Source organism: Plecotus auritus (genome assembly GCF_963455305.1).
Source record: "Plecotus auritus genome assembly, chromosome: 11".
In the NCBI taxonomy this organism is placed as follows: Eukaryota; Metazoa; Chordata; class Mammalia; order Chiroptera; family Vespertilionidae; genus Plecotus; species Plecotus auritus.
The window spans coordinates 37,589,232-37,602,545 of record NC_137777.1 but is presented as its reverse complement, the minus strand read 5'-3'; the positions used below and the strand labels follow the sequence as shown (position 1 = coordinate 37,602,545).

The window sequence follows — 13,314 nt, the reverse complement described above, 5'->3', positions numbered from 1 at the left end:
CAAATATTCTTGTATACTAGGAAAGATATGCTAGTATACAAGAATATTTGCAAACAATATATCTTTCCATTTGTCTTAAACATGTCCTAGAAGTGGAATCACTAAAGGGAAACCACATTTTAAATTTCAATGCATTTGACAGAATGCATCCAAACAGGTTCTACCAATTTATACACCCTTTTAAAGGCTTCTTTTTTTTCAGTAATTACAGCTGGCCCAGATTTGGTTCTGATCTTCTTGGATGCTAAAAAGTTCCAATTACATGGAACTAATTTTAAAAGCTTTTTTAAAAAAATCAGATTGTTATTTCCCCAGCCATCTTGTCTTGCAGCCTGCTTGAGAGAAGCCATGTCAAAGATCCTTTATTGAACCACATCCTTAAAGACCCAAGTTCTTCAGGGACAAGAGCTCAGGCCAACATTGGCCATACTCCCTGTGACTATCTTCAGCATCTGCTGACAGAGTCACAGTTTGTGTTTATTATTCTGATGCATTAGGTTATCTGGGCAAGAGGGACAGAGGAGAGGAACATGGCCAAGACCCTCTGGCTCTTCTTGTGAATATTTAAAAACCATTTAAATAGATTTCTTTTTATCCCCTAATGATGACAGCACTGAAACTACTTGTCTCATTTCTCAAATCAAAGCTTCCTAAAGCAAAATGGCCTGGAGACTGAACAGCTCATGAAACTCTATTAATCATAAGTGGGGAGAGGTGGGGAGCTCAATAAGTTGTTCAGGGAGTGGAAAAGTACTTAAGACTCAAGACACCTCTCCTTTCAGCCAAACATTTCATATTGGTGCTTTGAGACTTTACTTTTTTTGTTTGGTTGTTTGGTTGGTTTCGGTGTGTGTGAGAAGAATCCTTTTGTGTGTTTTTTTCCTCAGAAATGATTCCTAAGTACCTTGTTTCAATATACACCTTTGCTTTCTCTCAAGAGACTTTGCTGTAGACAGGCAGCTGTGCCCTAAGTCCAGAAGATGTGACTCTGAGAAGGCATCTTGAAGTCTGGAGCTGTAGCCCCCATGGGAGTCATCTCCCTTAGCTTTAGGAACTGGAGTGAGGTGGGTTGAAATCCTGCCTCAGCCAGTGTTACAGTATGACACTGGGCAAGATAGATTTTTCAGTTTGCTCATCTGTAAAACCTTGGTATCTCGGGCCTTCTCCTCTCCCCGCCATGGCGTATGCTCATCCACTGATATCTGTGTACTCTGGAAAGGGGGAAACATTTGGCAAAAATGTCATTTTGCCTGCTGTGTTCAAGGCTCCCATTCCACCAGATATTGTAAACTTTGTTCACACCAACTTGCGCAAAAATAATAGACAGCCCTATGCTGTCAGTGAATTGTCAGGTCATCAAACCAGTGCCTAGTCCTGGGGTACTGGCACAGAGCTGTGGCTCGAATTCCCAAAGTCCGAGGTGGTGGAACTTGTTGTTTTGGCCAGGGTGCTTTTGGAAATATGTGCCGTGGGGGCCAAATGTTTGCACCAATGAAAACCTGGCGCCATTGACACCGCAGAGTAAACACAACACAGAAACGATATGCCATCTGTTCTGCTCTAGCCGTCTCAGCCTTACCAGCACTGGTCATGTCTAATGTATTGAGGAAGTTCCTGAACTTCCTTTGGTGGTTGAAGATAAAGTTGAAGGCTACAAGAAAACCAAGGAGACTGTTTTGCTTCTTAAGAAACTTAAGGCCTGGAATGAAATAAAAAAGGTCTATGTCTCTCAGCGAATGAGGGCTGGCAAGGGCAAAATGAGAAACGGTTGTATCCAGCGCAGGGGATTTTGCATAATCTATAATGAGGATAACAGTGACATCAAAGCCTTCAGAAACATCCCTGGAATTACTTTGCTTAACGTAAGCAAACTGAACATTTTGAAACTTGCACCTGGAGGGCATGTGGGCTGTTTTTGCATTTGGACTGAAAGTGCTTTCTGCAAGTTAAATGAGCTGTATGGCACTGGTGTGGAGCTGCATCCCTCAAGAGTAACTACAGCCTTCCCATGCACAAGATGCTTAATACAGACCTTAGCAGAATCTTGAAAAGCCCAGGGATCCAAAGAGCCCTCTGAGCACCACACAAGAAGATTCACCGGAGAGTCTTGAAGAAGAATCCACTGAAAAGCCTGAGAATCATGTTGAAGCTATACCCATATGCAAAGACTATGCACCGGAACACCATTCTTCGCCAGGCTAAGAACCACAAGCTTCGAGTGGATAAAGCAGCAGCAGCACTGGAAGCCAAATCAGATGAGAAGGGGGTTCTAGGCAAGAAGCCTGTGGTAGAGAAGAAAGGAAAGAAGGCTGTTGGCGTTAAAGAAGCAGAAGAAGCCTTTGGTGGGGAAAAAGGCTGCAGCTACCAAGAAACCAGCAGCTGAGAAGAAGCCCGCAGAAAAGAAACCCACCACAGAAGAAAAGAAGCCTGTTGGGTAAACTTAAATTTGTTTATTCCATAAAGGTTAAGTCACTTTGGACAGCTAATTTTGAATAAAAATATGATCAAAGGCAACCCCCCCCCCAAAAAAAAATAGACACCTTGGTGTTCCTATTGGGATAATACCTGTCTCCCAGGGTTGTTTTTAGGATAAGTGATAATTCTCTCTTTTTGTTATTGACAAATCCCACACCAGCTTTGTCCTTCATCTATTATAGCAATTGCAGAACTTGCACAGTACAGTAGCTGGGATAATCATGTGGTTACCTTGTAGAGCTTTGGTAGGTGTTGGGGTTTTGAGGCTGCTCTCCTGAGCTTTTAACATAAGATGGAGAAAACACCAGTTATTCATTTCAAAGCTTGGGGTGGGGTGCTGATAGACATTCTATGGGGAGGGGGCTCTAAAGCCTCTACAGGTGCATCCATATTTAGTTACATAAAACCTGGTCAAGTTACTGAGCCCTCTCTTTCTCTCAAGTTATTTTAGTTGTAAAAAGAAGATATAGTTGCTGTGAGGATTAATAAGAACTTCATATAACCATTTCCTGCTTTATTTTTTCATTTAGGTACCTTTCATGATCTCATTTACTTTAGTTTCCTTGTTTATTTTTATAACTGTTCACCTTTCCCAATGTAAACTCCATAAAATCAGAGGTTTTGTCTTTTACTCACTGGTCTATAGCACCTGGCACATAGCAGATACTAAATAAATATTTTGTTGTGTGAAAAAACATGGTAATGCATAGAACAGTGCATGAAACATAGTATGCACTCCACAGATTTGAAAAATCATTAGCTACTGTCTATAAATGGGTAATAAATCATTTACCTCGAAGAATAGGATAAGAGGTTATTTAAATAGTATACCTGATAAATACTCAGTAGGCCCTCAAGAAATGGTAACTGGATTATGTATGAGTGATTGTCGATCATTTTAGCTAAAGTATTTTGTGAAGCAAGCACTTGTAGTCATTCTCTTCAACTCTGTGTTTGAGCTCATTGGTTTAAAAAAATTTTACTTCACCTTGGGTAAGGGGTAAGAAAAAGGGGTACAGGGAGAGTCTTGAACAGCTAGTGGGTATTAGGAAATGATAGCTATTTTAAAGTGAATTCAGTTCTTGCATCCAAAAAGTATTTAATGAGTTCTTAATTATATTCTTAACACTATGCTAAGCGTAGAGATATTGAAAAAGATGAGAATGGCTTCCTCTCATGGGCAATCAAGAATTAGTACCCTTTCAGAACTGAAGTGCCAGTTGCCAGTTTTCATGGACAGCTGTTAGAGGTGCCCTTTCTGGAAGGCTAAAGGTGACCTAGCAGTTTTCATGTAGAAATTTATGCTCTAAATATCACTAGTGATACACACAAAAATACACACCCACTCACCCACTTATGAATATTCAATACAACATTAAAAAAAATTTAAACCAATCTAAAAGTCCTGTAAGAAGGGGGTTGTTTAAATAATGTGTTCAAATAATAGAATACTATTTGACCATTAAAGATAATATGGGGGCATATCTTTATTAAAATGGAAATATATTCATGATATATTTATTTAAAACATTTACAGTATGATCTAAATTTTGAAAGGATATTTATTCCTTTTTTATTTTTTGGTTAATCCTCACCCGAAGATATTTTTTCCATTGATTTTTAGAGAGAGTAGAAGAGAGAGAGGAAGGAGGGAAAGAGAGAGAGAGAGAGAGAGATCATTGTGAGAGAGACACATCGATTGGTTGCCTCCCACATGCACCCTGGCCGGAGCTGAGGATCGAACCTGCAACTCTTCAGTGCTCAGGCTGACGCTCTAACCACTGAACAACACCAGCTGGGGCAAAATTTTGAAAGGATATTTATAGGAATAATTGATACAGAGAGATATTTTTAAATTTAATTATTTTGTTTCATTATAATTTCTTAGATATGCATGGGTGTTAATTTAAGCACAGAGAAATCTAAAATGATACACACCCAAATGTTAACAGCATCGGTTCTATTGCCTTCTTAGTGGTTATTTGTGTTTTCTAATTTTTCTGAATGAAATATTTTTCATTATTTAATAAATTTAAAAAATTATTTTCCATTATTTATCTCTAGGAGGTTACAGAGAAACTGGAAACACTTGTTTCACCAAGCGAGGGGAACTAGGCATCTGGGGAACAAGGGTGTGAGGAGGAGCTTTCACTATATACTGTCTGTACTTTTGAATTTTAATACATATGAATGTAATGCCTATTGGGAAAGAATTTTAATTTATAGTTGATGGCCTGAGAGATGGCAATGGGCACCTTTTCTGGACTCTTGATGTGAGTAAAGGAGCTTTCTCTGATAAGTGGCAGCTCCTGCAGGTGGGAGATGGTGGCTAGGACCTAATAGTAGACTTGGGGAGGCCATATATACTCCTTGTGGGAGGAAAGACCAGGGGGACAGAGCAAATGCCTTGAGTAAAACTATGCTGCTGACTGTGCTAGTCTCTTTTTTCTCCCTGAAAAATCATCCAGAACTTGAGTATCTATGAGAGCCTAAGATATTTATCTAATAATTATTTTTTAAAGATTAAAAAGTACATGTTCAGTATAAAAAATTTTGTAAAGTGTAGACAATGAAAAAAATTATTTGTAATCCAATTCTAAAAATACTATTTACATTTTAATGGTATCCTTAATTTTGTATAAAATGCATGTGTGTGTGTAAATGTAGTAGATTATACAATGCATATGGCTTTTTAACCTGCCTTGAACATGTTTGAATGCTGATGGAAATTATCCAGTGAGGGTTAGATAGGGAATAATCCCAAAAAATGTTTCAAGATTTCTTCTTTTAATATTGCTTATGAAAGTTATATAGATTAGGATGGAGAATTGTTGTAATTGAATAAATATTCATTTATTTATGCATGTATAATCCAGTGTTCCTCCATACTGACTAGTCAGTGTCCATGGTCTAAAGTCTCATTTACTTAATGACACTGAACCCCCAACAACTAGATTGGCAGGATAGCAGACTTTGTGACCCTTAGGATTGATTTCTTCTTTGTGTCTTTTATCACTTCCTCTCTACTGCATCATTTTAATTAGCATTAAAACATGTTTAAGCCTCTCTCATCTACCTATCACCCTCCTATATCTGCTCTGCTTTCAACATTTTCCACTTCAGAAAATGTGTTAACACAAGTGCTCATATAAAAGAGCTAGGAGTAATCCTTCTTTTTTTTCTTTCTCCTTCCACATTCAATCCTGTGGACTTTATCTCCAAAATGTACCCCTGATTCATCTACTTTTCTCCATCTTCACTGTTACCACTCTAAAGCAAATCACTATTATTATTTGCCTAAAAATGTGAATAGCCTCTTTAACCAGTTTTCCTACAACCCATTTTCTACACAGCAGCCAGTGAGACTGCTGACAAATCTAAATCCAATATCTCTTTCCTCTGCATAAAGTCCATGAATGACTTCTTTCATTTAGAAGAATACTCCACTTCTTATTGTGGCCCAAAATGACCCTTAGAGGCTACCCATGTCCTGCCTCATCTACTTTACACCTTTAGCCACTCTGGCTTTTTCCTGTTCCTTGTACACACATATTTCTTTTGATGCAAAGGAAGCTTTACCAGGGCAGAGACCATGACTGTCTTCTTTATTGATGACTCCCCAGCATCCATTACAGCTCCTTGAGCATAATAGGTCCTCCATACATATTTTGGAACAAGTAGATTAATTTATGAGCTAGTGAGGATGATAAAAACAAATACATACACTTCTAAAATATAAAGCCAAATGAGGTAGGTTTGAACTAAGTGATCCAGAAGACTGTAGAGGGGCTACTTATTTTGGCCAAGGAAGCCACTGAGGACTTATGGTTGAGCTGGACATCAAGGATACATAAGATTCTCCAGGCTAGAGAAAAGGAGTAGAGTCTAAAGAGAAAGATGTGTAGTGATCCTATTGAATTGGGACATAAAGTATATGTAATGGACCTGTACAAATTAGGACTATAAAAATAATTTGGATGTGATCATGAGGGATCTGTAGTGCCAAGTTAAAGTGTTTAGACAACTCATCTGACAAAGGAAGCATTTCACCTATCTTTCAGGGAGCAAAATGATTATGGTCATAGAATGATAAATTGATCCATGGTCTTAGGTAGTTGATAGTGGAGATGAAAGAAAAAAGAAGAGACATGAGGATTATCCCAAAGAAACCATCAACAGGAATTAAATTAATAACTGATAAAAAGGGAATGAGTATGAGATGAGGAACCTATGCAGATTTGATTTTGGGTGATTCAGAGAAATGATGGTATCACTGTTAGAGATAAAAAAAATCATGAAAAAATGATATATTTTTGAGTTTGGTTTGTAACCTCTTGAGTTTAAGGCACCAAGAAAACATGCCATATGTGTTGGAAGTTTGAACTACAGGCAGGATTAGAGATGTTTTCACTCATTCATTCATTTGTACAAATATTTATTGAGCAGCTAGCATATGCCAGTCTTTGTATCAATCACTGGGAATACAAAGATGAAAACCATAAATTCTGCCCTTGGGAATTTCCTTTTTCTATATCTAGCTTTTTGACCTGGGATCAAGAGGAAGACATTTCTTTATCCTATATAATAAAAGCCTAATATGCTAAGTGTCCAGTTGTCCGGTCAGCTGTTCAACCAATCAAAGCGTAATATGCTGATATGCTAAGGCCGCACAACCATTCGCTATGACATGCACTGACCACCAGAGGGCAGATGCTCCAACTGGTAGGTTAGCTTGCTGCTGGGGTCTGGCCGATCGAGACTGAGTGAGATGGGCTGGACATGCCCTGGAGCCCTCCTGCGGTCCCTTCCCAGCTGGCCAACCTCTCACATCCCTCCCCAGCCCCGATAGTGGACTGGTGGGGTCCCTTGGCCTGGCCTGTGACCTCTTGCAATCCAGGACCCCTCGGGGGATGTTGGAGAGTCAGTTTTGGCCCGATCCCGCAGGCCAGACTGAGGGCCCCACTGGTGCATGAATTCATGCACTGGGCCTCTAAGTTGATATATAATTTTAAATGATCAAAATCAACAATATAACTATTATGTTTGTATTTGTCAGCTCTGCTGTGATTATAGGCTTGTATTAGAAGGAGTTTCATCATACAAACATAATTACTTATAATTTATAACCTAGGGTTCAAGGAAATTCTGATGTGATTATCAGAAGAAAGTTTGAGGAAGTATATGTTTCTTTGACTTTGACCCATATTAGGTTGTCTCATCTGCATATCTATCGCAGTGAAATGGCACTGGAAGAAGAGTCAAAAATATCAACTCCAATGTCCTCCAGTGAATTTAGAAGGCTGTTTCTTACTGGGTGTAAATTGTGTGGGTAGTTTTAGCAAGGATGTCAATCTGGAGCCATCTTCAAAAGCAAAACAATACCGCCTACACTCAGCCTCAGAAGAAGCAGGGATAAATATTTCATGAGATTCTTGTTATTATTTTTCTGTTGAGAAAGGATGGGGAATTGCAAGCAAGGTGAGGAAAACTGTGGGGAGAAATCAGGAGGCAGAAATGTGGACCAAATGGGGAGAAGTCTTGAGAAAAAGGGATGTGAGTTTAATTATAATTGTGCACATTAACTTTTCATTATCCTATTTTATTTGCACAACAGCATGCAAATGTGAAAATACTTACCTTTCCCACTTTACAGAAGCAAACTAAAGCTCAGAGAAGTTAAGTGACTGAGGTTACAGAACTAAAAGGTAGCAAATTTGGGGTTTGACCCATGGCTTTGATTCCAAGTGTAGGATTCTTTGTACTGTACTGAACTATCAGGAGTTGCAGTATGCACTGGTGCTCTGTCCCACTGTTACGATTGCTCAGGCTTTCACTGAGCTTAAATGACCCTCCCTCCCTCTCCAAGGTTCAAACCCTACTTATCCTCACATGCCACCTTCTTTATGAGACTTTCTCAGATTCTATCAGCTAGCACTCAACAGCTCTTTGTTTTTACCTGTCTTTTGATGGCTCTTTTCCTCTATGGATTGTGTACACTCCTGGCATTACAGTAGTTATTCTGTGCACATTTTATCTCTACTGATAGTAAATCCTTTCAAGATATGCCCTGGATCTGAATCATCTTTATTTTCTCACAGTATTTAGCAGAATGCCTTGTAGGCACTTAATAAATATCAATTGAATAAATGAGTGAGTGAGGTCTGCAGATCTGAATCAGTAGGATAACTGCTAGGAGTCTCCTTGCCTCTCCAATTTAGGTCACAATTGATACCACCTGGGTATTATGGAGGGGAATAACCTGATGAAAAAAAAGAGGGCAAGTTTGTTTTATATTTCACAGATAAAAATTAGAAAGATGTAGAAGTGAATGGATAGGCTTAGATTGAGATGCAGTCTGTACAATGATTGTCTGAAGGTTTTAGGAAAAACCTTCCAATCCCTTAGCTCATGTAAATTGGAATAATTAGCACTCTTGGCTGTGTAGTTGTGTTACTTGGCACAAATAACAAAAATGTATTATGTCAAGTGTGTTATAGGAAGGTAAAAAAGATCAAAGATAAATTGAGACCAAGGCCTCTTCCAGCCATTTTACTGTGGGCTGATGTCTGACTTATCCATTTTGGAGTTATGTGATTCTGTCTGCTTCTAGACTATCCAGTGTGCTTGGAGCAAGGGCAATTAATTCAGTGCCTTCTTGGCTCACTTACAGCACAGTGTACTGAAGACGTTTGCCTTAGCACTGAGAGAGAACAGATGATTAAGGATGAGTAAGCATATCACTGCCATATCACTGGGTGAAATTATTCCTGTGCCAAAGAGATATTAGTCACTCTCAACCATCAAGGGGATTAATTTAACCTTAGCCTCTTCTGTAACTGCTTTGAAGAGAAATTAAAAACTGTTTAACTTTAAAGTAATGTGGATTTAAAGTATGAGAATGTGATGACATGCTTTTAAGGAATCCCTGTATATTGTCCAATATCCGTTTTGGCATTCTCATTCACTGACAGTCTCCTAAAGAACCAACACTAGTATTTAGTTCCCTTATTGCAATGAAGGCAAAAAGTGGAAAACAGGAAATTTAGACTAAAGTGTATTAACACTATTTTACCAGGTGAATTAAAATAAATAGGATTTTAGAATTTAAAAAGCTAATCATTTGAAGGCAGTTATTTTTTTTCAGCAACGCATTCTTAAAAGTGACATTGTAGACAGATTGTTGTAAATCATATGTTTTTTAATGGGAACAATGTTGTACATTGGGGTTGCATAACAATATCATAAAAGCAATAGTAATATTAACTTTGATCCTCTACAGTAATTGAATATGGAAAAATTGTGGTCCAGATTAGAGCACATTGATTGGTCAAGTAGGGTTATATATTTTAAAATACTTTATAAAATATGAATTATTACATAAATTCTAGCTATTATTCTTTAAATGGAAATAAGGGGTATATTAATGCAAGAGGTTATTCCATAAAGCCTACACTAAATACAGCTGTATTATATTAAACATTTGACCTACCATTTATATGTTACTTAGAATGAACACTATTAAACATCTAATTAGTGATAATTTTTCTTGGTTTTCTAAAAGTTCTAAGATTGCTTCTTCTTTTCTTTCAAGAGGGGGTAATCTGAATGATGCAAGTCACTTCCAAAAATTAGAATTTCTGTTTCCTTTCTTAAAAAATATATTTCTGATGAGAAAATTCATCACTTAAAGTAATTTGATTAGAGCTATAGTTCATATTATGTTTTGAGGTAAAAGATCATTCCAATATGGTTACTTTTGGTCTCTGAGTTTCTAAGGCCTACCATGTAAGCCTTCCCTGAGCTTTTCAGGTTTAGTATGTGGTCCCCTTTTCATCTACAGGTTATTTATGCAGACTCATCTTAGTGTCATCTCCAGTGATGAGTCCTTTTTCTTTCCTGATATAGGAGAGCGGGTACCTTTACAAATGGATATTTCCTTATGAAAAGGAAATTTATGCCCTGCTTTTAGTCAGATAGGAGAACATACCTCCTGTGTCTGCTTTGTCTCAATTGCCTTCAGTTCAAAATAATCCTATGCCAAGTGGCATATTTTGATTCCCTTAATGCATTTTATAATCAGAAAGTCTCTGCATCTTGTGGAAATTCTCTTGGCAAGAGTTACTTGAAGTTTTAAGTCTTTGCCTTTTTTTTAAGTTCAAGATAATCTGTTGCTTGAAGCTGTGTGATTCCTCTCTTCCTTCCCCACCTACCGTACAACAGTTCTCCTAAAGAGCCAGTATTCAGAGCGAAAGAATATAGTTATCAGAAAGGGATTTCACTAATCTGTGGAACCTAATTATATAAATTCATTCTGTCTTTTTGGAAAGTTACTGCATTATCTCAAGTGATATAAAAATCAGTTTCTAAATCAAAGTCATGGTCACTGCCCACTATCACTTTCTCGCCTCCCCAGTGCTTCTCCATTTGACTAAATTCCATCATAGGCACTGAGTCGGGAAACAATTTCTGTCAGTTTAGCTCCTGTTGAACACTTATGGTTGATTCACTGCATGGGAACAGCTTTGGTTCTCTGTGACTTAAAAGAGACATTTTGAGTCCCTGAGCCCTGCATCAACTAATTATCAGCAAAAGATGCAAGGAAGGAAATCCTGTTCATTGGTTCATTAACTTGCACCCCTAGACCAGTGCTATAAATGAGGAAAGCCTCTACCAAAGCCTAAGGCTCTAGGAAGGCTTTCCTGTCAGCCAGAAACTGGAGCAGCAATCACAAGTGTTACTAAGACAGCTCTGTGTGCCAGGGCTGAGCTCTCTCCTTAACAAGAAAGAGGCTCTTCGGCCCCTCATGGTGCAGGAAGGAGGCAGAGCTCAATAGACCTACATCCTCGATTCCTTTCTATACTTAAAACTCAGTTGGACATTTCTTTGTGATATATATCACTTCTCCTACCAGCTGTGAGGGAAGGAGGAAAAGCAATTATGGGCATTATTAATCACCAAGTTCCCACTGAAAAGGGTCAAGCTGCAGCAGGATTTGACCAAGCAACAACAATTCTATCACTAATCTATATATATAAAAGCCTAAGCGGCTGACTGGCTGACTGGCCAACCGGCTGGTAGCTATGATGCACACTGACTACCAGGGGGCAGACGCTCAATGCAGGAGTGGAAACCACAGGCATGGAAACATGGGACAGACTGGTGAATCTCAGAGGGAAAGGGGGTAAGGGGGAGAGGGGAGGGCAGGAAGAGATTAACCAAAGATCTTATATGCATACTAGAGGCCTGGTGCACGGATTTGTGCACTGGTGGGGTCCCTCAGCCTGGCCTGTGGGGATTGAAGCCACATTAGCTGGTTCAAATGTGGGTTCTTCTACTCACCTGCTGTGTGAACATGGGCAAGTTATATGACTGCTCAGTGCTTGCTTATATATAAAATGGGAATAGAAGTTGTATCTATTTCAGGGTTGTTGTGTGCCTGGTACATAGTAAGAACATTGTAATTGTTTTTAAATTTATGAAAAGAGAGAGAGGAGGAATGAGAGTATGCAGACATTTGGCACCATGTAATCACCAATTATAGTTGATATGAAATGACTTCTCCCTGAGTTATGGCTCCTAATCAGACTCCAAAGCCAGCCAACTTAAGTGGCTCATTTATCAGCTGTCTAAACCTGCCACCAAATAGTTTCCAAGGGACCCAAACTTCATAACAGGATGCAGCCTGTTATCTAAGGAAGTACAGTGTCTGTGAAGGGGAGCATGAGCAGTAGTGACTTTTAGGTCAGGATCCACATGATTGCTGTAATTTGCAATGTCATTAAACATGAATAAATGGCATCAAGTGTAGAGGATAGGAGAGATTTGAAGGGGCCAATACAGCTGGGCTCTCCACAGATATGAGCTTAGTGTGTCTGGGAACTGACAGACTTGGGATTGTTTCTGACAATGGGAAGAACAACTTGTCACACTAAGTGTGACGTATTTGTGATAGCCCAGTTCATTTACCTTGGATAGCACAGATGACCATAATTAGCCCCCAGTTATTCAACATGTGGCTTCTCTTCTGTTCTTCTTCCTGCTGTCTGGATTTTGACAGTTTCTATACTGAGTAGCTTGTATATAAGAAGGCATCAAATTAAATATGTCTATCTTACTATCCACTAATAGTCGTGGTGAAAGGATTTTGGGCTGGGAAAATAAAACCATTGGCTCAAACGAAGAGTTTGGACTAGCCTTTGTGGTAGGGGTTGCCTGGTGTCCCCCTAAAAGATTGTTACAACCCTAACCCCCAGTAGTTTAGAGTGTGATCTTATTTGGAGGTAGGATCTCTGCAGAGGAAATCAAATTAAAATGAGGTTATTAGAGTGGGCCCTTATCCAGTATGACTGATCTCCTTAAAAAAGGGAAATTTGGACACAGAGGTACATACACATAGGGGGAATACCATATAAGGAGATACAGGGAGAAAACAGCCAAACATAAGGCAAGTAGAGAGACCTGGATAAGATCCTTCCCTCATAGCCCTCAGAAGGAATCAACCCTGCCAAAAATTTTTATTTTGACCTTCTAGCTTCCAGAACTGTGAGACAATACATTTCTGCTCTGTAGGCCAACAAGGAGGACAGCCCTGCTGGAAGGACAAGCCTGTGTAAATGGTTGAGGAGGCAGAGTATGTTTACAGATCTACAAGAAGCCTGGTATTGTTGGTACAAAAATATAAGAATGACAAGAAGTAGAAAAATAAATGTAAAGTGAAGTCTGGGACCAGACCATGAGAGTTTGCTGTGTAGGCAAAGGTGTTTGCCTTTAAAAATAAATAAATAAATAAATAATAAATAAATAAATAAATAAATAAATAAATAAATTTTTTCTATTATT

At 38.7% G+C, this 13,314-nt stretch overlaps 1 pseudogene across 1 annotated transcript; it reads left to right on the top strand.

The window, feature by feature from the left end:
* Positions 1-1,168: 1,168 nt before the first annotated feature.
* LOC308236669 (large ribosomal subunit protein uL4-like) lies at positions 1,169-2,438 on the top strand (annotated as a pseudogene). Its single transcript has one exon. The product of its transcript is annotated as a large ribosomal subunit protein uL4-like (transcript).
* The last annotated feature ends 10,876 nt before the right edge of the window (positions 2,439-13,314 follow it).